The sequence below is a fragment of the Mobula birostris genome, chromosome X (genome assembly GCF_030028105.1).
Source record: "Mobula birostris isolate sMobBir1 chromosome X, sMobBir1.hap1, whole genome shotgun sequence".
In the NCBI taxonomy this organism is placed as follows: Eukaryota; Metazoa; Chordata; class Chondrichthyes; order Myliobatiformes; family Myliobatidae; genus Mobula; species Mobula birostris.
The window spans coordinates 45172166-45197749 of NC_092402.1; the positions used below are offsets into that span (position 1 = coordinate 45172166).

Below are 25584 nucleotides of genomic sequence, written 5' to 3' on the forward strand. Positions count from 1 at the left end.
GTTGACAACATGCTTCAAGCATACAAAACCATGAAGTGCAACCATAAAGATTCATTTTCTGCATTCCTATTTAGACGACTTCCCTGCAAATCTTGGTGCTGTCAGTGACGAGCATGGTGAAAGGTTTCAGCAGGACTTTGCAGTCATAGAGAAATGGTATCAGGACAACTGGAATCCATCAGTGCTGGCTGATTATTGTTGGACACTTAAACAAGAAGCCTCAGACACTGAGTACAAATGAAAGTCATCAACAAAACATTTTTGGCTCAGTTGAACTGCAAAGCGTCAGCACCATTATCCAATTAAACACATTATATTCACAGTTAATTTCATGTTTCTCCAAATTCCCATGTTACAAGTAGTCTGAAATTATATGTGTTTTCAGCTTCAAGCAGTCTATAATAAACAAAAATTATTTGTTTATTATTTGTTGGCTATTGAGTGACCCAGTGGAGCCTTACAGGGAACCAGTAGTCCATGGATTTTTCAAAATGGAGTAAGACCACATGGAATGGCATTTGGAACCTCAGAGCTATGCCTGGGGAGTGCTGACACCAAGTTAGTGGCAGAAGGAGTACACTACCTCACAAACTGCCTGCATGTCCTATAGGGTATTCCTGTTCCATCTGTTGAAAAGTCTGAAGTTGCTGGTCCTTCTGTTTATGCTGGGTTTATGTGTGTTCCTGGTGCTAATGTATTTAGTTCTCTATATCAGCGGTCCCCAACCACTGGGCCGCAAAGCATGCGCTACTGGGCCACGAGGAAACGATATGATTTGGCGATAGGAGTCAGCTGCACCTTTCCTCATTCCCTGTCACGGCCACTGTTGAGCTTGAACGCACGTGAGATCATTACACATACGAGGTCATTACCCGTGCGTCATCCATGTCAGCGCGGGAAGGAGATCAGCTCTTTGAGCTTGCAAATGACAGCGGGCTGAAAAGCATGTTTGATATAACATCTCTGCTGGCATTCTGGATCAAAGTCAAGGCTAAATATCCTGAGATAGCCACGAAAGCACTGAAAACGTTGCTTTCATTTCCAACATTTTTCTGCGAAGCGGAGTTTTCTGCAATGAATGCAACGGAAACTAAATTGTGGAATAGACTGGACATAAGAAACCCCCTTCGAGTATCGCTGTCTCCCGTCACCCCTCGATAGGACCGTCTTGTTGCAGGAAAACAAGCCCAGGGCTCCCACTGATTCAGCGATATTGGTGTGTTGTAATGATTTCATATGTTCATATGGGGAAAATATGTGCTGTGTGTTTAATATCCAAACGTTACTTAAAATGTTATGATGCTATTGACTGATAAGTGACTTATATAACCATATAACAATTACAGCACAAAAATAGGCGATCTCGGCCCTTCTAGTCCGTGCTGAAAGCCGCTCTCACCTAGTCCCACTGACCTGCACTCAGCCCATACCCCTCCATTCCTTTCCTGTCCATATAGCTATCCAATTTTTCTTTAAATGATAATACCGAACCTGCCTCTACCACTTCTACCGGAAGTTCTTTCAACACTTACTTCAAGCCCCTGTCCTCCCCTAATAATTGACTTATCACTATCTTCATGCGAGGAAAATATGCGCTGTGTGCTTAATATTAAATTCGTTAGATAAACACTTTTAGAAATGAAATTGAGTGTATTAGCTACTTATCACCTATATTCTGGTCGTGATTAACACCCCTCGCCCCCCCGAACAGAATCGCCAAAAAAGATTTGTAGAAAAAAAATCAGCAGGTACATGCATGCGCAGGTTACGCATGCACACTGGTGCCCGTGCAAGGCTTCATGGTCATTGTAGTCTTTCTCGGGGTAAGCTCAACGTATTTGACTGCTCCTCTTGTCCGTTGGCAACCCTACCCCCCCACCCGGTCAGCTGGTTCACAAGAATATTATCAATATTAAACCGGTCTGCAGTGCAAGAAAGGTTGGGGACTCCTTCTCTATATCATCCCAACTACTCCTCCATTTTCAAAGATTGTTGGTCAAGGATTCCATGAATCATTGGGGATGCTGCAATTTCTTTCAAGGAAATGATATGGACATCTGGGAGTCTTGGGAATGAAAGTTATATAGTTTGGTGGCTCTGGGTCTGCACACATTGCACTTTAGAAGAATGAGGTGGGATCACATTGAAGCCTACTAAATGTTGAAAGACCTTGAGGATGTGAACCAGAGCATTAGGTCGGAACGTGAAGGTTGGTGAGGAAGGTAGATGTAAGGGCTAATAAAATCAGGCAGGAGCAAAGTAATAGATACAATGGGACATATAGTTGGAAGTGTGTGTATTTTAATGCCAGGAGTCTTATGGGTAAAGGTGATGAACAGAGCATAAATCAGTCTCACGTCAGTGGTAGGAAGGTTACTGGAGAGAAGGATAGGATTTATGAGCACTTGGAAAACTATGGCCTAATTAGGGACAGCCAGCATGGCTTTGTACTGGGCAAGTTGTGTCTTACTAACTTGAGTTTTTTTTGACGAGGTGACAAGGGTGATTGATGAAGGTAGAGGCATGGATGTTGTCTACATGGATTTTAGTAAGGAGTTTGATAAGATCCCTCATGGGAATCTCATCTAGATGATTAAGATACATGGGATCCATAGTGAATTGGTTGTTTGAATTCGGAAGTGGCTTGCCCATTGAGGGCGAGATAGTGGTCGAAGGGACTTATTGTAGCAGGAGGTCTGTGATCAGTGGTGTTCCACAGGAATCTGTACTGGGATCTCTGTTGTTTGTGATGTATATAAATAACCTAGATGAAAACGTAGATGGATAGGTTAGTAAGTTTGCAGATGATACAAAGATCAGTGATGTTGTGGATAGTGTAGAAAGAAGACTGGCTAAGAGTGCAGGAGGATATGGATCAGTTGCAGATATGGGCAGAAAAATGGTAGATGGATTTTAATCTGGCCAAATGTGAAGTTTTGCACCTTGGTAGGTCAAGTGTAAAGAGACAGTACACTGTTAAGGGGAAGATGCTTAAAGGTGTTGATAAACAGAGTGATATTGGGGTCCAAGTTTATGGTTCCCTGAAAGTGGCTACATGGGTTGATAGGGTGGTTAAGAAGGATTACCTTTATTAGTTGAGGCATTGAATTCAAAAGTCAGGAAGTTATTTTTCAGCTTTATAAAACTCTAGCTAGGCTGCAGCTGAGGTACTGCATACAGTTCTGGTTGCCCCATTATAGGAAGGATGTCATGGCTTTGGAGAGGATGGAGAGGATGCAGAAGAGGTTTACCAGGGATTTTATCTGGATTAGAGGGCATATGTTATAACATGCCCTCTAAACCATGTGTTGGACAAAATCTGGGTGTTTTCTTTGGAGCTGCAGAGGCTGAGGGGAGATCTCAAAGAACTTTATAATATTATGAGAGGCATAGTTAGAGTAGACAGTATCTTTTTCTCAGGATTGAAATGTCTAATGCCAGAGGGCATGCATTTAAGGTGAGAGAAGGTATTTTCAAAGGAAATGTGAGGGGCAAGTTTTTTTTACACAGAGAATGATGGGTGCCTGGAATGTGTTAACTGGGATGGTAGTAGAGGTGGAAACTTTAGGGACCTTTAAGAGAAGTTTAGATAGGCACATGAATGTGAGGAAAATGGACGGATATGAACAATTTATGTCAGCAGAAGAGATTAGTTTATTTAGCCATTTAGTTTGTTTTGGCTGTAGGTTGTGTTCCTTTGCTGTGATGTTCTTTGTTCTAGATAGAGAGGACAATGTTGCATATTTCTATATGTTTCTAGCAGCGGGGGAGTCTGGGACCGGAGAGCACAGCCTCAAAAGAAAAGGACGTTGCTTTAGAACAGAGATGAGGAGGAAAGTGGTGAATCTGTACGGTTGATTGCCACCACTGGCTTGCAGACCGAAACATTGGGTATTTTAAAGCAGAGTTGATAGGTTCTTGATTAGTAAGTGTGTCAATGGTTACAGGGAGAAATCAGGAGAATGGGTTTGGGAGGGACTATAAATCAGCTATGATTGAATGGTGGAGCAAACTCTGGGGCCAAATGCCCCAATTCTGCTCCTGTATCTTATGGTTTTGTGTTGACAACATCTGTCTGCTTGCTAATCTCGTCCTGTGGCAGAGCTTGGAATAATGTCCTTTTTTGGGGATTTGTTTTTGAGTGTATGATCAACATGGTTTATTGAATGGAGCTGATTAAAATTAATTGGTAAAAGATGCTAATATTGATTCTCATATTTTGCAAGTGGATTTGGAGTATTTTGCAGAGAAAATGGTAGTATTTTCATTGTTTACAGAACCCTGCAGCAGGTTTCAGAAATGTACAGGAGGATGGTGTGCATTGTTGGCCAGTGAAAGATATGTTTTGGACTAGGTCGGAGGTATTGATATTCAGATATTCTGTTCCTCAATTAACCAAAGGCTAGCTGGCACATTGAAGGCAATGGTGAATTTCATTATCGGTATCTGTACTATCACAAATGTTGCATTGATCCACTGAACCTTCATATTTCTGAAATGGCTGTTGTCTTCTACTGCAAGCTATTTGCAAACAAATTATTTCAGAAATAATATTCTTTAGAAATTTATGAGTTGACATTTTTCCCTCTCTCCCAGCACTTTACAAAGTCTAGTGCACTCAGGAAGCACTCTTTTGACTGAATTTCCTTCTGGATCTCATGGCTCTGGATGAAATGAAAGTTGAGCATTGCATGGAGATGCTTGGTAGTAGAGGAGGAAATAACATGGTGGACTAAATCTTTGAATGAGTTAGTCAAAGAATCATGGGAGAACCAGAATTGATTTCTGCAGAATTTATTTCTGCATTCCTCCGAGTGCCTTTGTAGTAAGGTTAATTTATGGTTGTTTGAAATGGTCATTTCTCTTTCCAACTGTTCCCCATAACATTAGATTCTCCACCACACAAGAAGTTGCCTACCTCAGCCTTGAATGTATTCAATGATTCAACCTCCATGGCTGTCTGGGGCAAAGAATTCCAAATATTCACAAGCCTCTGATAGCAACATTCCAAGTGGCAGTCAGAACACAGTTTATGAAAGGATGATGCCATCTGCTAATCACGAGATTCTGCAGATGCTGGAAATCCAGAGTAACACACACAAACCTGGAGGAATTCCACAGGTCAAGCAGCATCTATGGAAATAAATAAGCAGTCAATTTTTACAGATACCATGTGATCCCATATGATATCTGTAAACTATACCATATGTTATATGGAGGAAGGAGTTGTGAAGAATGAAGGTGTGAGAGTAAAAGGATCCTGAATGTTGTTGATTCAACTCAATGTCATCGATCATTAGCATCCAGTTTGTTATCTTTGTTTATTCATGTACTGGGCATATACCTACAAAATAATTAAGTTTTTATTTGAAAAGTGGTTGATTACTTAATATGTTACTTTTTGTTTAACAAAATACAAAAAATTTCTCTTAACATTTACATTTTTTTGGAAACTAAATATCCCCTGTGGCACTTCCCCTAAATAACAGATATACTGCTTTAGGTACCATTGGGCGGGGGGGGGGCAGAGAGGGGAGGAGGGACCGAGCAGAGGAAAGCCAGAGTGATCAGGTGTGGCTCAGAAGGGAAGGGGGAGATTGGGCGAGCCATAGTAATAAGGAATTCTTTGGTTAGGTAACAGACTGTGGATGAGAACAAGATTCCCAGTTGGTATATTGCCTCCAGGGTGCCAGGGTCAGGGTCATCTCGGATTGAGTCCACAGCATTCTTAAGTGGGAGGGTGAACAGCCAGAGGTTGTGGCCCATGGTTGCACCAATAACATAGGTAGTAAGGGTGACGATGTCATGTAACATGAGTTCAGGGAGATGGGTGCTCTGTTAAAGTTCAGGATCTCCAGGGTTGTGATCTCCCTTGCCTCATGCTATTGAGTCAGAAGTTGGAAGATCATACAGTTTAATACGTGGCTAAGTGGAAGGTACAGGAGGGAGGACTTCAGATTTTTGGATCATTGACCTCTCTTCCAGGGACGGTGGGACCTGTACAGAAAAGAGACAGTTACATTTGAACTGGAGGGAGACTAATATCCTTGCAGGAAGGTTTGCTAGAGTTGCAGAGAATGGATCTCAAGAGTGTCAGGGCAGATAGTGGAGTGGTTGTGGGGAAAGATGTTATTAAGCCTACATCAACAGGTTGAGCATGGTGGGGCTAATGTTCTGAGTTGTGTATATTTCAATGTAAGGAGTATTGTCAGAAAGGCAGATGAGCTTAGGGCATGGATCAGCACTGGGAATTATAATATTGTAGCCATTATTGAGACTTGGTTGCTGGAGCGGCAGGACTATCAGCTCAGTGTTCTGGGATTCGTTGTTTTAGATGTGATAGAGCAGGAGGGATTAAAAGGGGAGTGGTGGCATTACTAATCAGGGAAGCAGCACAGCTATACTCAGACAGGACAAGCTAGAGAGCTTGTCTACTGAGGGTGTATGGGTGGAACTGAGGAAGAAAGGGATGACCACATTAATGGGATTATATTATAGACCACCCAATGGTCAGTGAGATTTAGAGGAACAAATTAGCAGAGAGATCGCAGACTTTTGCACGAAATATAAGATTTTGATAGGTGATTTTAATGTTTCACATGTTGACTGAGTCTCCTATACTGTAAAAGCACTGAATGGAATAGATTTTGTCAAATGCATTAAGAAAATGTTCTTAATTAGTGCATAGAAGTCTCAATGTGAGAGAGTGTGATACTTGATCTCATATTAGGGAAAGAAGCGAGGCAGGTGACAGAAGTCTGTAGCGGCACACTTTGCATCTAGTGATCATAATGCCATTTGTTTCAAGATAAGTATAAGGAGGATAGGTCTGGTCCTTAGATTGAGATTAGAGAAAGGCCAATTTTGATGGTATTAGAAAGTGTGGGGTGGGACAGGTTGTTTTCTGGCAAAGGTGTACTTGGTAAGTGAAAGGCCTTCAAAAGTGAAATTTTGAGAATGCACTGTTTGTATGTTCCTGTCAGAATAAAAGGCAAGGATATCAGGTTTAAGGAGGCTTGGTTTTTGAGAGATATTGAGGGCCTGGTTAAGAGGAAGGAGGAAGTGCATAGCAGGTAGAGGCAGGAAGAAACAAATGAGATACTTGAGTACAAGAAATGCAAGAGAACACTTAAGGAAATTAGAAGGGATAAAATAAGGTATGAGGTTGCTCTAGTAGATGAGGTGAAGGAGAATCCCAAGGGCTTATACAGATACAGGATAACAAGTGACAAAATTGGTCCTCTGGAAGATCAGAGTGGTCATCTATGCATGGAGCCAAAAGAGATGGGGGAGATTTTAAATGGATTTTTCCCCCCGTATTGACTTGGGAGATGGACACAGAATCAATGATCTGAATGATGATGCGGTAAACTGATTTTTGGATGACACCAGGATTGCGGTCATAGTGGACAGCAAGGAAGACTATCAAAGCTTGCTTGCTGAACCAGTTGGAAAAATAAGCTGAAAAATGGCAGGTAGAATTTAATGCAGGTAAGTGTGAGGCATTGCACTTTGAGAAGACAAACCAGAATAAGACTTGCACAGTGAGCGCTAGAGCACTGAGGAATGCGGTAGGACAAAGGGATATGGAAATACAGATCTATAATTCCTTGAAAGTGGCATCACAGGTAGATAAGGTCATAACTAAAGCATTTGGCACATTAGCCTATTAGCCTTCATAAATCAAAGTATTGAGTACAGGAGTTGGGATGTTATGCTGAAGTTGTATAAGACATTGGTGAAGCCTAATTTGGAGCATTTTGTGAAGTTCTGGTCACCTACCTCCAGGAAAGAAGTCAATAAGATTGAAAGAATGCAGAGAAAATTTACAAGGATGTTGGCAGGACTTGAGGACCTGAGTTGTAAGGAAAAATTGAATAGGTTTGGACTTTATTCCCTAGAGCGTAGGAGAATGAGGGGGAATTTGATAGAAGTATTCAAAATTATGAGGAGTATGGATAGGGGTTTTTTTTCCACTGAGGCTGGGTGAGACTAGAACTAGAGGTCATGGGTTCAGGGTGAAAGGTAAAATGTTTAAGGGGAGCATGAGGGGGGAACATCTTCACTCAGAGGATGGTGAGAGTGTGGAATGAGCTGCCAGCACAAGTGGTGGATGCGGGTTCGATTTCAACATTTAAAGGAAATTTGGATCGGAGAGGTATGGAAAGCCTTGGGTGCAGGTCGGTGGGACTGGGCAGACTAGTAGTTTGGCACAAACTACATGGGCTGAAAGGCCTGTTTCTGTGCTGTAGTGTTCAGTAACTGTTGAGATAGATGTTTGTGGCTCCATATGACTGAATGCAGTTGTTAAATGGTTTGGACTTCGCTCTCTTCAACATTGATTAGATCAGCCATAATGAGATGGTGAAAGTGTGCTATGAGTGTCCATTAACTAATGCAACATGTGTAGCAGCAGCATTATTTCATATTCACAAAAGCAGTTTGAACATCAATATTTATCTTTATAATACCCTTTCCAATTGAAAATCCTATCTTAATTTCTAAAATTTTGCTTAAAGAAATGTATGTTGAAGAATAGCTATATTGTACCTTTTTTTCTTCATATGGGAGAAAGGCAATGCAAAATTGCCTTTTATGTTTTTCAGGAAGAAAGGAAAATGAGTAAATGAGTAAATGGGAAAAATGATAGAGACAGGGCTTTTGGTCAACTGAGTCGGTGCTGACCTTCAAATACACTTTCATACCCATCCCATTTTTAAAATTTCTTCCACACTCCCATCAACTTCCTCAGGAATCTACCACTGATGGAGACAGTAGGGGCAATTTTTTTTAGCCCTATTTTTGCCTGCATACCTTTGGAATTTGAGTGCAAACAGGAATCTCTTGTGAGAAACCCAGGTTATAACATGAAGAATATGCAAACTCCACACAGTACCAGTAATAATTATGGACCAGAGCAAACAAGAGAAAATCTGCAGATGCTGGAAATCCAAGTAACATACGAAATGCTGGAGGAACTCAGTAAGCCAGACAGCATCTATGGAAAGGAGTAGACAGTCGATGTTTCGGGCCCTCCAGCATTTTTCGTGTGTTGCATGAACTACAGCAGACTGTTTGACTAATTGAGCCCAGCTCTATGGCATTTCTACTTTCAAAGCCAAGCAATCAATTACATTCTCAATCACCATGGGTCTCTAACTGCAAGGCTGGTTTGAATTCAGAAATAAGCTAAGTGGCCAGTTTATCATTAATGCAAATATCTAATCAGCCAATCATGTGACAGCATCTCAATGCACAAAAACATACAGACATGGTCAAGAGGTTCAGTGTTGTTCAGGCCAAACATCAGAATGGGTGCAAAAATGTGATCAAAGTGATTTTGACAGTTGGTGCCAGACAGGGCCGTTTGAGTATTTCAGAAACTGCTGATTTCCTGGGATTTTCATGCACAACTGTCTCTAGAGTTTACAGAGAATAGTGTGAAAAACAAAAAACAGTGGTGTGAAAAATTAAAAAAAAACATCCAAGGGGTGGCAGCCTTGATAATGAGAAAGGTCAAAGGAGAATGGCCAGACATGTTCAAGCTGAGAGGAAAGCGACAGTAACTCAAATAATCGTGTTACAGTGGTGATGTGCAGAAGAGCACCTCTGAATGCACAACACATTGAACCTTGAATTGGATGAGCTACAGCAGCAGAAGATGCAAACACACTCAGTGGCCACTTTATTAGGTACAGGAGGTACCTAATAAAGTGGCCACTGAGTGTATGTGAGGAATGGGTTTCATGGGTGGTAAAACTCAATATTACTCGTCATGTCACATGCTGTAACACAGGAAGACTAGGTGCCTAGGGAAATCAATAAACAGCTGAAGGTGTGAAGTACAGGAGAGCAATATTTATGTGCATGTAGTGCCATTGATGGCCTCAGAACATCCCAGAGCACTTCACATCCAGTGTAACATTTTTGAACTGTAAGAAGAGGAATTCCAAGTTGGAAGTTGTTCATTAATAGCCAAAAGTGAGGAGCAACTGGGAAAATAAAACTTAAATTCACAAGTTTTGCAGGGAGAAATACAAGACCCTGAGATATTTTAATAAATGAATAGAATTAAATTGACTCATTAAAAAAAAACAAGGAGCAGTTTAAAGCAAAGGAAGTTGTGTAGCCTAAACAAAACAAAGGCAGAGGAAATGGAGAAGATTAACAAAAATGTTCAAAATGTTATAATACAATGAATGGAGTGTGGGGAAGTTAAGCAGAGGAACTGGAACCAATTACTGTACTGGAAAATCGAGACAATGTCATCACATCAATAAAATGAAAAAATGCATCTACAGAAATCTGACTGCAAACTGGGGAAGAATAGAAAATAAACAGATTGGGGCCAAATATATTTTAGAGGAAAAAGAAAACATGAGAGGGGACAAAGTGGAGACATTAATAGAGGAAGGAATACAAGTAATTAATAGTGACCAGGAAGGAGTAAAACCAAATATGTTTGGAATTCATTATGTTTTTATACACAATGCAAGTGCATTGAACATAGAAAATTAAATAGGAAATTTGCAGTAAGATTAAGGAGGAATAACAAAATTACTGTTCGAGATTTTAATTTAGTCATTTATGACAAATGTATTGTTGGATAAGATTATGAAGAGTTCAGTAAACTTTGAGAAGAATTTACATGGTATGAACCTCTTGGGAGCTGCAGCCACATAATGTTCAGAGTTAGCCTGAACTAGAGAATGAAAAATTCACTATGTAAGCCAAGGTGAGTAAAGAAGGCTGCCTTAGAGAATAAAATCAATGCTATACTATGTGTTATCATAAGAGATAAAGAATATATAGTCAAGAGGTAATGAGCTTTGTATTTTAAAGCCATGCAAAAACTTAATTACTGTATGTAATATGTATCCTTGGGTGCCTTGCTTTACTAAAGATTAACTGTAAATAAGTCTGGATATTTCAGGTTTTCATCATTTGTTACAAGATAGGACGAGGCTCTTTATTTCCTGGAACCTGTTTTCAGAGCAATCTCACCTATTCCTCTGTAACTCATCCTCTCTCATGTCTATCTTCAACAAACTGATGGAGAGAACATTCATTTCTCTAACTTTGGTAATTTCTCCTCCCTCCCCTTTTCTCTCTTTCCATTCCCCATTCTGGTGACCCTTTCACCCTTTCTCCTCATCTACCCATCACCTCGTTCTAGTGCCTCTCCTCCTTCCTTTTCTTTCATGGTTCACTCTCCTCTCCTGTCAGATTCCTCCTCCTTCAGCTCGTTACCTCTTCCACCTATCACCTCCCAGCTTCTTAACTTCATCCTCCTCACTTGGTCTCACCTATCACCTGCCAATTTGTACATCTTCCCCCTCCCCCACCTTCTTATTCTGGTTTCTGCTCCCTTCCTTTGCAGCCCTGATGAAGGGTCTCAGCCCAAAACATCGACTGGTCATTCTCCTCCATACATGCTGCCTAACTTGTTGAGTTCCTCCAGCATTTTGTATGTAGTGCTCCAGATTTCCGGCATCTGCAGAATCTCCTGTTTTCCTGATGCACCTTGCTCCCTTCCATCCTAGGGGTAATTGGCAGTAAGCAATTAACCTCCCAATCAGAAATGTAGATCCTACTGTACTTTGTGCTTGTTAACACTACCTGACTTTTCCCCTTTTGCACTATTTGTTGCATGTCTTTGGCAATGGAAGAAAACCAGTGCACTGTGACGCATTTTCTTCACAATGCTGAAATATAAATGTGGAACTATAGGAAATGATGTGATCAAAGAGAGATCATGCAAATTCTGTGCAGACAGCACAGGTCGTCAGGATTGAACTGGGGTTTCTGGAGGTGTAAAGTAGCAGGGCTAGCTGCTGTACCATCATACTATACTCATTATCTCCATTAATTAAAGGGTCTGAATGAAGGATCATTAATGGAAGATTCCATTTATTAAGTTGAGAGTAACAAGAATAAATTTGACAGTGTGTTGCAGGGCTATAATCTTCCTTTTCTGTATTGAAATGAAAGGAATTAAAGAATATTGGAACTGAGCAAGTACTGCATGTGTGGTCACAACTGTTTGGTCAGCATTCTAAATGGCTGCATCATAGCCTGATATGTAGGCTTCAATGCGCAGGATCAAAAGAGGCTGCAGGCGTTTGTAGACAGCCAGTTCCATCAGGGGCACAACCCTCACCACCATTGAGGACTCTTCAAAAGGTGGTGCCTCAGGAAGTTGGCATCCATCATTAAGGACCCTCACTATCCAGGACATGCAGTCTTCTCATTACTACCATCAGGGTGGAAGTACAGGAGCCTGAAGATCCACACTCAATGTTTTAGGAACAGCTTCTTCCCCTCTGCCATTAGACTTCTACATGTTCCATGAACCCATGAACACTTCCTTGCTTTTTCCCTTTTGCACCATTGTTTATAATTTATTCTTAGTATAATTTTATTGCACTGTACTGCCACAAAACAACAAATTTCTCGACATGTATCAGTGATGATAAATCTGATTCTGACAAGAAGAGTAAATTGTTACATGGAACACAGAAATTGTTAACTATTTCTGTGGTGTAAATTTGTTTTTCTAGATGTTTTGTGTACTTTAAAATGATCAATTTAAAGAATGATTATTGATCAAATGACTCGAGAACAGCTTCTTCCCCACAGCTATTCAACTAGCCACCAATTTTGCACTAATCTGGATCTGATAAATAATAAAGAAAATAATAAAACTATTTTTCATTTTGAAATACTAATGTATTGAAATGTACAAGATGTCCTTTTGCAAGTGAACATGCTTTCCAAGATTGTTGGTTTCCTGTATTATCAAGTTCTTAATGAATGGAATGGAAGCAATCTGGTGGGTTACTTGACAGAAAATTTCCAAAGGTAAAGGAAATTAATCACTTTTTTTTCCTAGTGATTTCGAGTAATTTTTGGATTTGTGAGCTTTACTAGCCAGTACTAAACAAATGTGCTTTTTCTGTTGATGTATTATTCTTCTAATATGAAAATGTTGATAAAACCATTAAAACCTTTGAAGTGGAGTAAAGTTCCTTAATTATTTTTTAAGGTAAAGTGCAGTCAGTGAACCTCTTGGAGAATGCCCTATGTAATGCATCGTGATCATCAGTTTTTTAAAAAACACTGAGCATTTTTAGAACAAATACATATTCTTTACACTTATCTCAAGCATCAACACGTAGAGACAGTGACTAAATAATAATGTGCATTTATTGCGTGTGGGGATGGGGGATGTGCAGGGCAAAATAATAAAGACAGGAAAGATAGGGTGAGGTGCAGTGGAAAACAATCTCTGAGATTATGCTATAAAACTGTTCAGGGAGGAAAAAAAACTTTTGTCATACCTAGTATGCCCAGCAACATAGATTTATTGAAGTGAGATTGGCTGTGACCACTGTGAAGATCCCTGCTACACCTGATGATCCTGTGAACACTGTCTCAGAGACCGATGGTAGGCTGTCTTTAAAGAGAGTGAACCTTCACAAGGCGGAAGGCCCCGATGGAGTACCTGGTAAGGCTCTGAAAACCTGTGCCAACCAACTGGCGCGAGTATTCAAGGACATTTTCAACCTCTCACTGATACAGGCAGAAGTTCTGTCTTGCTTCAAAAAGGCAACAATTATACCAGTGCCTAAGAAGAATAATGTGAGCTGCCTTAACGACTATCTCCCGGTAGCACTCACATCTACAGTGATGAAATGCTTTGAGAGGTTGGTCATGACTAGACTGAACTCCTCCATTGCAATTTGCCTGTTGTCACAATAGGTCAATGGCAGATGCAATCTCAATAGCTCTCCACACGGCTTTAGACCACCTAGACAACACAAACACCTATGTCAGGATGCTGTTCATCGACTGTAGCTCAGCATTTAATACCATTATTCCCACAGTCCTGACTGAGAAATTACAGAACTTGGGCCTCTGTACCTCCCTCTGCAATTGGATCTTTGACTTCCTAATCGGAAGACCACAATCTGTGTGGATTGGTGATGACATAAGGAAGAGGGGTAGGCGTAATAAACTGTAGCTTCAGCCTACACCCTTTCGGTCTGTTTTAAAGAATATCTATGGTTTTTTTTTTGTAATTTTGTTCTATGAAATCATCGTTGAAAATTATGCTTTTTGTTATGTTTGTACTGACGGAAATAAATTTCTTTCATTCATTCATTCACATATCCTCCTCGCTGATGATCAACACTGGCACACCTCAGGGGTGTGTGCTTAGCCCACTGCTGTACTCTCTACATACACATGACTGTGTGTCTAGGCACAGCTCAAATACCATCTATAAATTTGCTGACGATACAACCATTGTTGATAGAATCTCAGATGGTGATGAGAGGGCGTACAGGAGTGAGATATGCCAACTAGAGGAGTGGTGTTGCAGCAACAACCTGGCACTCAGTGTCAGTAAGACGAAAGAGCTGATTGTGGACTTTAGTAAGGGTAAGACGAAGGAACACATACCAATCCTCATAGAGGGATCAGAAGTGGAGAGAGTGAGCAGCTTCAAGTTCCTGGGTGTCAAGATTTCTGAGAAATCTTGGTTCCAACATTTTGATGTAGTTATAAAGAAGGCAAGACAGCGGCTATACTTTATTAGGAGTTTGAAGAGATTTGGCATGTCAACAAATACACTCAAAAACTTCTATAGTTGTACTGTGGAGAGCATTCTGACAGGCCGCATCACTGTCTGGTATGGAGGGGCTACTGCACAGGACCGAAAGAAGCTGCAGAGGGTTGTAAATCTAGTCAGCTCCATCTTGGGTACTAGCCTACAAAGTACCCAGGACATCTTTAGGGAGCAGTGTCCATTATTAAGGACCTCCAGCACCCAGGACATGCCCTTTTCTCACTGTTACCATCAGGTAGGAGGTACAGAAGCCTGGAGACACACACTCTGAGATTCAGGAACAGCTTCTTCCCCTCTGCCATCCAATTCCTAAATGGACATGGAACCTGTGAACACTACCTCACTTTTTTTTAATGTGCAGTATTTCTGTTTTTTTGCATGATGTTTTAATCTATTCAGTATAAGTATACTGTAATTGATTGATTTATTTTTTTTATTTTACTTTTTTTCTTCAATATTATGTATTGTATTGAACTGCTGCTGCTAAGTTAACAAATTTCACGACACATGCTGGTGATAATAAACCCGATTCTGATTCTGTTCTGGGGGAACAATGAGTATATTTCTTCTGGGTATATTTAAAGCGGAGATTGATAGGGTGTCAAAGGTTATAGGGCGAAGACTGGAAAATGGTGTTGAGAGGGAAAATAAATCAACCATGATTGGTAGAGCAGACTTAATGGGCTGAATAGCCTTATTTGGCTTCTATATCTTATGGTCCAGATCTAAAATTAAGATCATTACTTAATTTACAGACTATATATTGTGATTGAAACATCTTTACAGAGTCAAACTGACATAACTTTACTGGGAAGTAATTTTTTTAAATGTACAGCACAAAGCATACATAATTAACAATTAAATGGGAAAATACTTAATATTTTTTATATATCAATTGCAACAGCATGGTAGCTCAATCCTGCATAGAACTATCAACATTAACACTTTCCAGGATTGATAATCAAAACACATTCCTGGCTGATTAACTGGAGCTGGAATAACTCATTGGATTTAGATAATCCACAGCATTGGAAAAACACCCAACCAACCAGCAAAGAGTCATTAAATTTGGAAAAAAAAACCTTGTTTTCTGTGGACTAAAATACCTTGTACATCGACTGAAATGATTCCTATCCAATGACTACGGGGATTCCAAATGCAAGATATTTCACACGGTTTCAACCTAAAGTAATTTGATTGCACAACAGATAAATGCTAACCTTGGAACATGCCCAATCAGCCTACATAGATGGAACAATTGATACATTGGAGACTATGCTGAGGACAGTCACATGCATTTTGCATGCCTCACAGGGCTAGGTACATGTATTATGTACAAACTGATGTGAAGAATTTAGATTGTAAAACATCTGAATAAAAGAACTAAGGAAGTTGTAAATTTATGCAAAGACATTTCCATTTATATAACATCTTTAACATAGCAAAAGATGTGCATATTACCTGAACAATAATATTTATATAGTAGATAATTAAGAAACATTGATCAATTTAGAAGCCTCAATTTCAGAGTTGCTTTTTGCTTGGAATACAGGTTGTCCCTAGGTAATGAATTGGTTCTGTTCCTACAGGCGTCCTTAAGTCCATTTTCTCCATAAGTTGAAAAATACACTCAATCTCTCAATATGTTAACCAAACTTCCACAGTATTATAATAAATGACATCAAAAACTGACAAGACTGATGAGAAAGAACAATTTCCAGATAGATAGCGAACAAATTAACTAGTTTTGGCTCACTCATATGCAGGGATGTCCATAAATCGGGTGTTTTGTAAGTTGGAGTCAGTCCTGTATCTACTTATTATAAAATCTAGTTTCATACAGTTATCCTACATTGGTGAAATCAAATATTAATGGCCATTGTCTTTTCATTTGATTAACATTAATTTTGTTACCTTGTAAGGAGCATGTTTGGTAATTAATGAGAATAGGATTTTTTTCAACCCATTTCCTCAAGTGCCATTACTAATTAAATGTTTGATCAAGTGGTGTGTAATAACCAATTGCTTTTGGTGGATCCATTGTTCTGATGGATAATTTTTAGGTTATGTTCTTTGCTAGTACGAAAATAGTAACCTTCAAATTGCTGGTTCTGATTCATACTAATCTCACTGCAGCTTCTTAAAATTCCACTCTGAATGACAGAAAAAAAGAACAATTAAGGCCGATTTATACTTATGCATACTAGCTTACGCCGTAGCCTACGCAAGTGGGCTATGCCGTTGTGTGCATTTATACTTGTGCGTTGGTGTGTCTGCGTCTCTTTGCAGTTCACCGCCAAAATGCTAGATGGCGGTGGGGTTTCTATGCCACTGTGTTGAGTTTCTTCGTGTTGAAACTCAACATGAAGAAACTCGAACTTCAAACAACGGCGACTAAAACTGAAGAAGGGTGAACTTTCTGTGCTTGTCCGGCCACTGAGAGACATGGACAAGGAAATGCATTTCAAATATTTTCGGATGTTGGCAGGTAGATTTGACGATTTGGTTCATCGTCTCCAACCGTTTATTTCGCATCAGTGTACGCACAGTATACTCAGAGATTGGCAATCACCATTCGAGTTTTAGCTTCAGGTGGAAGTCAACAGGCTGCAGCAGCTAGCTACAAACTGGCGTCAAGCATAGGGTCCTCCATAATTTTGGAGGTCTGCAAAGCTTTATGGAAAGCATTGCAGCCAGAATTCCTTCCCTGCCCTTCAGTTGCCCAATGGGAAACTATTGCATCATAGGAGGAAATGTGATGCTACCAAGTGGACCAATCACAGTTGTTGTGGTCTGCGTCGCTGCGATGCGTTGTTACATTTTGGTAGAGGTGCGTGTTAGGCTACGGCGTAGAGTACAGCGTAGGGTATGCGGCTACGGCGTACATTTGACGCACAAGTATAAATCAGCCTTTACTTTGTAGTCTTAGTTATACCAAAATAAAGTTTACTTAATTGAATCCAGTTGTATTGGCTTCAGGGAAAGTGTTTCAGAACATAAAGCATCGTATAGTAGAATGATGCCAATTGTGTCATTGTGTGATGCATTTTGGGGTGCAGAATCCTGTATTGGAACAGGCTTGTAATTGTGCCCACAGCCAGATGCTTGACAAAAAGCTCACTGTATTGGTCTTGTTTGTTCTGGCTAACACAAAATGAAGCTGCAGGTCTTGTAATACACATCAGGGACTAATTTTTGTCATGCTGTGGAGCTCTCCCAACTTTCAAATTACAGTGTGTTCTTGGTATTAACAAGTAAGTATTGGTGGAGTCTCTAAGGCTTTGAGTATTGAAATGTTTAAACTTTAACATTTTTATACTATGAAATAAAACATGTGGCTCTGAAATCAGAATACAAGCTTTGCAAAGGGAAAAGAGAGATAATGGAGCTAGCGGTTAGTATATAGTAAAAGTATGGGCTCACCCCACTACCCAATGTAGTACTAAACTATATGGACTAGAAGTTCCCATGTTTTATTCTGGACCTGTACTGAGTTGACCTCAGACATCATGGTAACTGGAGAATTGGGATTAAGATTTAGGATTAGGAAGGGAAGATTTGAACTAGGGTTTCTAGTCCCGATTAGTACTTCCATTTGGAAGACACACTTCGATCGACGAGGCTTTTCCTTGTTGAAGTACATGCCACACTTGAGCTGATTCTAACTCTACGAAGACTGATCGTTTGGACAAGCTTTGGCATGGTAAACTGGTCCAGAAGGTTAAGGCATATTGGATCCAAAATGAGCTAACAAATTAGATCCCAAATTAGCTTGGTGAAAGAAGGCAGTGGGTCATGATGGAAGGACGATTTTTTGATAGGAAGTCTGTGAAAAGTAGTGTGTTGCAGGGATCGGTAGTTGTTTGTGATTTCCACTCAGTGAACACTTCATTAGGTACACCTGTATGCCTATTTCTTAATGCAAGTATCTAATCAGCCAATTGTGTGGCAGTAACTCAATGCATAAAAGCATGCAGACAGGATCAAGAGGTTCAATTGGCAGTAATGCACCATTAAGCTGGATGCCAACTGCCGTAAAAGACAGACAGAAGAGGTTCAATTATTGTTCAGACCAAACATCCGTGTGGGGAAGGAATGTGATCCAAATAAATTTGACCACAGAATGATTTTAGGTGATTTGAGAATCTTAGAAACTGCAGATCTGCTGGGATTTTGATGAACATCAGTCTCTAGAATTTGCAGAGAGTAGTGTGAGAAACAAAAAAAAACATCCAATGAGCGGCAGTCTGTGGGCAAAAATGCTTAGTTAATGAGGGAGGTGAGAGGAGAATGGCCAGTGTGATTCAAGCTGACAGGAAGGCAGCAGTGACATAAATAACGATGCATTGCAACAGTGGTGTGCAGAAGCATCTCTGAACATACAGCATGTTGAACCTTGAAGAGGCTGGGCTATAGCAGCGGAAGACCGTGAACAAACACTCAGTGGCTACTTTATGTATGTAACAACTTGGAATGTAAATGTGGGAAGTATGATTAGTAAATTTGTGGAAATTGGTGTTGTGGATAGTGAGGTACGTTGTCTTAGGCTAGAGAATGATATAGATACAAAGTTGGGAAGATGGAATTTAATCCCAGTGACTGCAAGGTGATGCATTTTGGGAAGTCATGCAGGGAAGGTCACTAAGGAATGTTGAGGAACTAAAAGACAGAGTCCAAGTCCATAGTTCCCTGAAAATGGCAACACTGGTTGATAAGGTGTTGAAGAAGGCATAGGACATGCTTGTTTCAAAGCTTAGGACATAGAATATAAGAGTTGAGATATTATGTTACAACTTCACAAAAAGCTGGTTAGGCCACACATGGGCAATTGTGTGCAATTCTGGTCACCACAGTATAAGAAGAATCTGATTGCAATCTGACTGACTCAGATTGCTCAGACTGGAGGACTTTAGTTACAGGGAGAGATTGGATAGACTGGGCTTGCTTTTGCTGGAGTGAAGGAAGCTGAGAGGCAACCTAGTGGAAGTGGGCGAGATCACGAGAGTCATAGAAAGGTAAATAGTCAAAATCTTTTTTCCCTGTGATAGGGCTATCACAAACAAGAGGGCATAGGTCTAAAGTGAGAGGAAGGAGTGCACCTCTATTTGAGGATATGCCCACTTCAATAAAATAAGTGGGAAAAGCAAAAAATGCCACAGATATTGAAATCTAAAATAAAACAGATGATGCTGGAAACACTCAGTAAGTCCAGCAGTCTCTGTTTCAGATTGGACCTTTCAACGTGATCGGGAAGTTTTAACACTTAGATTTTATAAACTTGAACTGATTATAGTTGCAATTAACAAGACGGTTGTTAAGTATAAGCTGAAATTCTAAGGTGTGTCTTCCATTGAGATTTCTGATTGATTCTTGAAAGTGTTGAAGATTATTGTTCTATTATCTGCTCAGAAAGATCATCTTCCCCTTGTCAAAGCCTGTGCCAGGTATTTTCAGTGCTACAGCTAAGTGAGTTAATTATTTTCAATCATTACTAATTTTCCATACTTTTGTTGGATGAGATTTTAACTGGCTCTTTTCCCAGATGAAACATTCAGCTTTTTCATTCCTAACTTGTATCTGGACACAGACTGACAAATATATCGACATTGTAAATCCCAATTAAAGATATCATCTCAAAACTGTATTTAAGGCAAAAAAAAAAGCAAGAGAAATTTACACTTCTGCTTCGTGATGCTAATAGATTTAAAAAATAATATCTTGGCCAAAAAGCTTGTCCATGGATTTAAATGGATATCTGACAAAGTTAGGGGGAGGGGTCATGAGCACAGCTAGTAACGCTACTTCCTCACAGCTCCAGCAGCCTGGAGTCAATCCTGATCTCAATGACTATCATCTAGTAACATTTACATCCACAGTGATGAAGTGGTTTGAGAGGCTGGTGATGAAACATATCAATTCCTGGCTGAGAAGTGACTTAGATCCACTCCAATTTGCCTACTGGAACAACTGGTCCACGGCATATGCCATCTCATTGGCTGTTCAGAAAGGGTAAGATGAGGGAACACAAACCAATCCTGAAAGAGGGATCAGAAGTGGAGAGAATGAGCAATTTCAAGTTTCTGGGTGTCAATATCTCTGAGGATCTAACCTGGTTCCAACATATTGATCCAGCTATAAAGTAGGCAAGACTGTGGCATTTGAGGAGGTGGCATTCACAGGAGTTTGAGGAGATTTGGTTTGTCACTGAAAACACTCAAGCTTTACAATGTACAATGGAGAGCATTCTGACTGGCTGCATCACCATTTGGTATGCGGGGTTTGGGGGGTGGGGGCTACTGCACAGAATCAAAGTGAGCTGCAGAAAGTTGTAAAATTAGTCTGCTCCATCATGGGTACTGGCCTCCAAAGTATCCAAGACATCTTCAAGGAGTGGTGCCTCAGAAAGTTGACATCCATCATCAAGGACCCCCACCACCCAGGACATGCCCTCTTCTCCTTGTTACCATCAGGAAAGAGGTACAGAAGCCTGAAGGCACATATGCAGTGATTCAGGAACAGCCTCTTCCCCTCCACTATCAGATTTCTAAATAGACATTGGACCCATGAACACAACCTCACTTCTTTTTTAATTTCTGTTTTTGCATGGCTTATCTTAATATAACTATTTAATATACATACAATTGATGTCAGAAGTTTACATACACCTTAGCCAAATACATTTAAACTCAGTTTTTCACAATTACTGACATTTAGTCCTAGAAAACATTCCCTGTGTTAGGTTAGTTAGGATCACTACTTTATTTTGAGAATGTGAAATGTCAGAATAATAGTAGAGAGAATGATTTATTTCAGCTTTTATTTCTTTCATCATTTTCCCAGTGGGTCAGAAGTTTACATACACCTTGTTAGTATTTGGTAGTATTGCCTTTAAATTGTTTAACTTGGGTCAAACGTTTTGGGTAGCCTTCCACAAGCTTCTCACAGTAAGTTGCTGGAATTTTGTTCCATTCCTCCAGACAGAACTGGTGTAACTGAGTCAGGTTTGTAGGCCTCCTTGCTCGCACACGCCTTTTCAGTTCTGCCCACAAATTGGCTTCAACTGTAAATGAACTTAATGTAATACAGTTTTTTTCTATATTTGTTATGCATTGCAAAGTAAAAAAATACTGCTGCTGCAAAGTAAAAAAATTTCAGGACATATACCAGAGATATTAAAACTGATTCTGATTCTGATTTTTCACTCAACCCTGGAACAGCTGGACAACAAAGATGTATACATCAGATAGCTCTTTATCAGCTACAGCTCATCTCCTCAAAACTAATCAATATGCTCCAAGACCTTAGCTTCAATACCTCCTTTAGCAATTAGATCCTCGATTTCCTCTCTTGCTGACCCTAGTCAGTTCAGACTGGCAACACCATATCCTCCACGATCTCCATCAGGACAGGTGCACCACAAGGCTGTATGCTTAGTCCCCTGCTCTGCTCACTTTACACTGTGATTGTTTGGCTAAGCACAGCTCCATTCAATTTTGCTGATACCACTAGTGTGGGCTGGTTCAAAATTAGTGATGAGTCAGCATATGGGAGGGAGATTGAAGATCTGGCTAAGTGATGTCATGACAACAACCAGCAAGACCAACGAGCTGATTATAGACTTCAGGAGAAGAAAACCCGAGGTCTATGAGCCAGTCCTTGTTGAAGGATCAGAGGTGGAGAGGCTGAGCAACGTTAAATTTTTCTGTTATTATTTTGGAGGATCTGTCGTGTGCCCAGCACATAAGTGAAATTACGAAGACAGCGCAGTAGCACTTCTTCCTTAGGAATTGACAGAGATTTGGCATGACATCTAAAACTTCGTAAAACTTCTATAGGTGTGTACGAGAGAGTATATTGGCTGGCTGCATCACAGCCTGATATGGAAACACCAGTACCCTTGAACAGAAAATCCTACAAAAAGTAGTGGATACAGCCCAGTCCATCACAGGTAAAGCCCACCCAACCATTGAGCACATCTACGTGAAACGCTGTCGCCGGAAAGTAGCATCCATCCTCAGAGAGCCCCACCATCCAGGGCATGTTCTCTTCTTGTTGTTGCCATCAGAAAGAAGGTACAAGAGCCTCAGGACTCACACCATCAGCTTCAGCAGCAGTTACTACCCCTCAACCAGCAGACTCTTGAATGAAAGGGAATAATTTCATTCAGCTTTACTTGCCCCATCATTGAAATGTTCCCATAGCCAGTGGACTAATCTTCTCCTCATGTTCTTGATATTTATTGCTCAATTATTTATTATTATTATTATTTCTTTTTGTTTTTGCACAGTTTGTTGTCTTCTGCACTCTGGTTGAACACCCTAGTTGGGTGGTCTTTCATTAATTCTGTTATGGTTATTATTCTATAGAGTTATTGAACATGCCCACAAGAAAATGAATCTCAGGGATGTATGTGGTAGCAAATATGAACTTTGATAATAAAGTTAACTTTGAACTTTGGTGCTGACTGTGTGGAGTTTATATTTTCTCCTTGTAACTATGTGGATTAACCTGAATGCTCTGGTTTCCTCTTGTATCCCAAAGATTTGTGTTTTAGTTGGTTAATTGACCACTGTAAGTTGCCTCCGTGGATGCAGGTGAGCAATAGAACGGAATGATGTGAATGTGAAAAGAATAAAATAGGATTTGTTCAGAATTAATGTAAGTAGTTGCTTGATGGTTGGTGTGGACACGGTAGGCTGAAGTGCCCGCTTCCATATAGCATGACTGACTCTAAAACTGGGGCTACTGATATGATATGGAGCACCACACCTTGGGAGTAAGATGTATACACTGATGCTAGAAAATTTGTGAACCCTGTAGAATTTTCTCTATTTCCGCATAAATATGACCAAAACTGATCAGATCTTCCTGTAAGTCCTAAAACGAGATAAAGAGAACCTAATTAAATAAATAACTTGAAACATTCTACTTGTTCATTTATTTATTGAGAAAAATGATCCAATATTACATGTATTTGTTGGAAAAAGTATGTAAACCTTTGCTTTCAGTAACTGGTGTGACCCCTTGTACAGCAATAACTTAACCAAACTTTTCCGGTAACTGTTTGATCAGTCCTGCACATTGGCTTGGAGGAATTTTAGACCATTCCTCGTTACAAAACTGCTTCAACTCTGGGATGTTGGTGGGCCTCCTTGCATGAATTGCTTGCTTTATGTCCTTCTGCAACATTTCTATAGGATTAAGATCAGGACTTTGACTCGGCCATTCCAAACACTTTTTAAACCATTCTGTTGTTGATTTACTCTTGTCTTTTGGATCATTGTTTTATTGTAATATCCAACTTCTATTAAGCGTCAGATGACGGACTGCTACCCCTGGCATTCTCCTGTAAAATGTCTTGATACAATTTTGAATTCATTATTCCCTCAACGATTGCAAGCTATCCAGGCTCTGAGTCAGCAAAGCAGCCACAAACCATGATGCTTCTTCCACCATGCTTCACCGTTGGGATGAGATTTTGGTGTTGATGTGCAGTGCCCTTTTTCCTCCAAACATAGCAATGTGCATTTCTGACAAAAAGTTCAACTTTTGTCTCACCTGTCCCAGAAGCATTGTAGAACATCCAGGTGATTTTTTACAAACTTGTGACATACAGCAATGTTTTTTTTCAGACAGCAGTGGTTTCCTCCGTGGTGTCCTTCCATGAACACTATTCTTGTTCAGTGTTTTTCTTACAGTGGACACATGAACAGAGACTTTAGCAAGTTCTAGAGATTTTTGCAGGTCTTTTGCTGTTACCTTTGGGTTTTTTTTCCATCATCTTCAGCATTGCCCATTGTGCTCTTGGTATGATCATTGCAGGATGCCCACTGCAAGGGAGAGTAGCAACAGTACTCCTCCATTTGTAGACAGTTTCTTTTACTGTGGACTGATGAACACTCAGGTCTTTCGAAATGTTTTTGTAGTCCTTTCCAGCTTCATGCATCTCTACAATTCTTCCAAGGTCCTCTGAAGGTTGCTTTGATCAAGGCATGGTGCAATTTGAGGGCCAGGTGGAAGCTGGAGGCAAAGTTGATGAAGTCAACGAACTCAGAATGGGTGCAGAAAGCAGCACCTAAGCAGTCATTGATGTAGTGTAGAAGAGGTTGGGGAATGACACCAGTGTAGGCTTGGAACATAGACTGTTCCATGTTGCTGACAAAACGGCAGGCATAGCTGGGACCCATGTGAGTACCCATGGCTACACCTTTTGTCTGAAGGAAGTGGGAGGAGTCAAAGGAAAAATTGAGAGTGAACACTAGTTCTGCCAGATGGAGGAGAGTAGTGCTTGAGGGGAACTGGTTGGGTCTGATGTCTAGAAAGAAGTGGAGAGCTTTGCGGCTTTCCTGGTGAAACTAAGATGCTCAGGGCCAGGGAGCTTGAAATCATTGAAAAGATCAAGAGGTCAAGAGCGTGTGAAGTGTCATGTATGTAGGTAGGAAGGGGCTGAACTGGGGGGGGGGGAGGATAAAAGTGAGTCAAAGTATGCAGGTATGAGCTCAGTGGGCAAGAACAAGCAGAAACAATGGGTCTACCTGGACATGCAGTTTTGTGGATCTTTGGTAGAAAGCAGGAGGTCGGGGTTGGGGGTGCGGTAAGGGAACTATGAGATTGGTGGCAGTGGATGGGAGATCTCCAGAGCTGTGTGATGTTGAGTTGGTGATGGTGTGGGAGACGGTGGCCTGGTGCTCCTTAGTAGGATTGCTTTATAAAATAGTGATGGATTTGGATCCAATTTATAATTTTTCTTGTAGTTTAACTTTTTTTATGTTTGCTTATATGTTTGTATAATGACCTGTTTATAAATATTCAGAGGATTTTCAGTAATTTGTAGGTATTTTTTGTCATTTTTTAAAATCTGTAAGCCTCTGTAATGACAACGCAAGTTAATCAGAGACTGTGTTTATAGTCTCATAGCGTGTTCTTTTCAGAACATCCCATCATTTATCTGGCTT

The 25584-nt window shown here is 40.3% G+C and overlaps 1 protein-coding gene across 2 annotated transcripts in view; it reads left to right on the plus strand.

Annotated features, from left to right (window-relative positions):
- Positions 1 to 25584, plus strand: part of raraa (retinoic acid receptor, alpha a) — an 866000-nt gene that overhangs the window by 198316 nt on the left and 642100 nt on the right. The gene's annotated exons all lie outside the window — the stretch shown is intronic.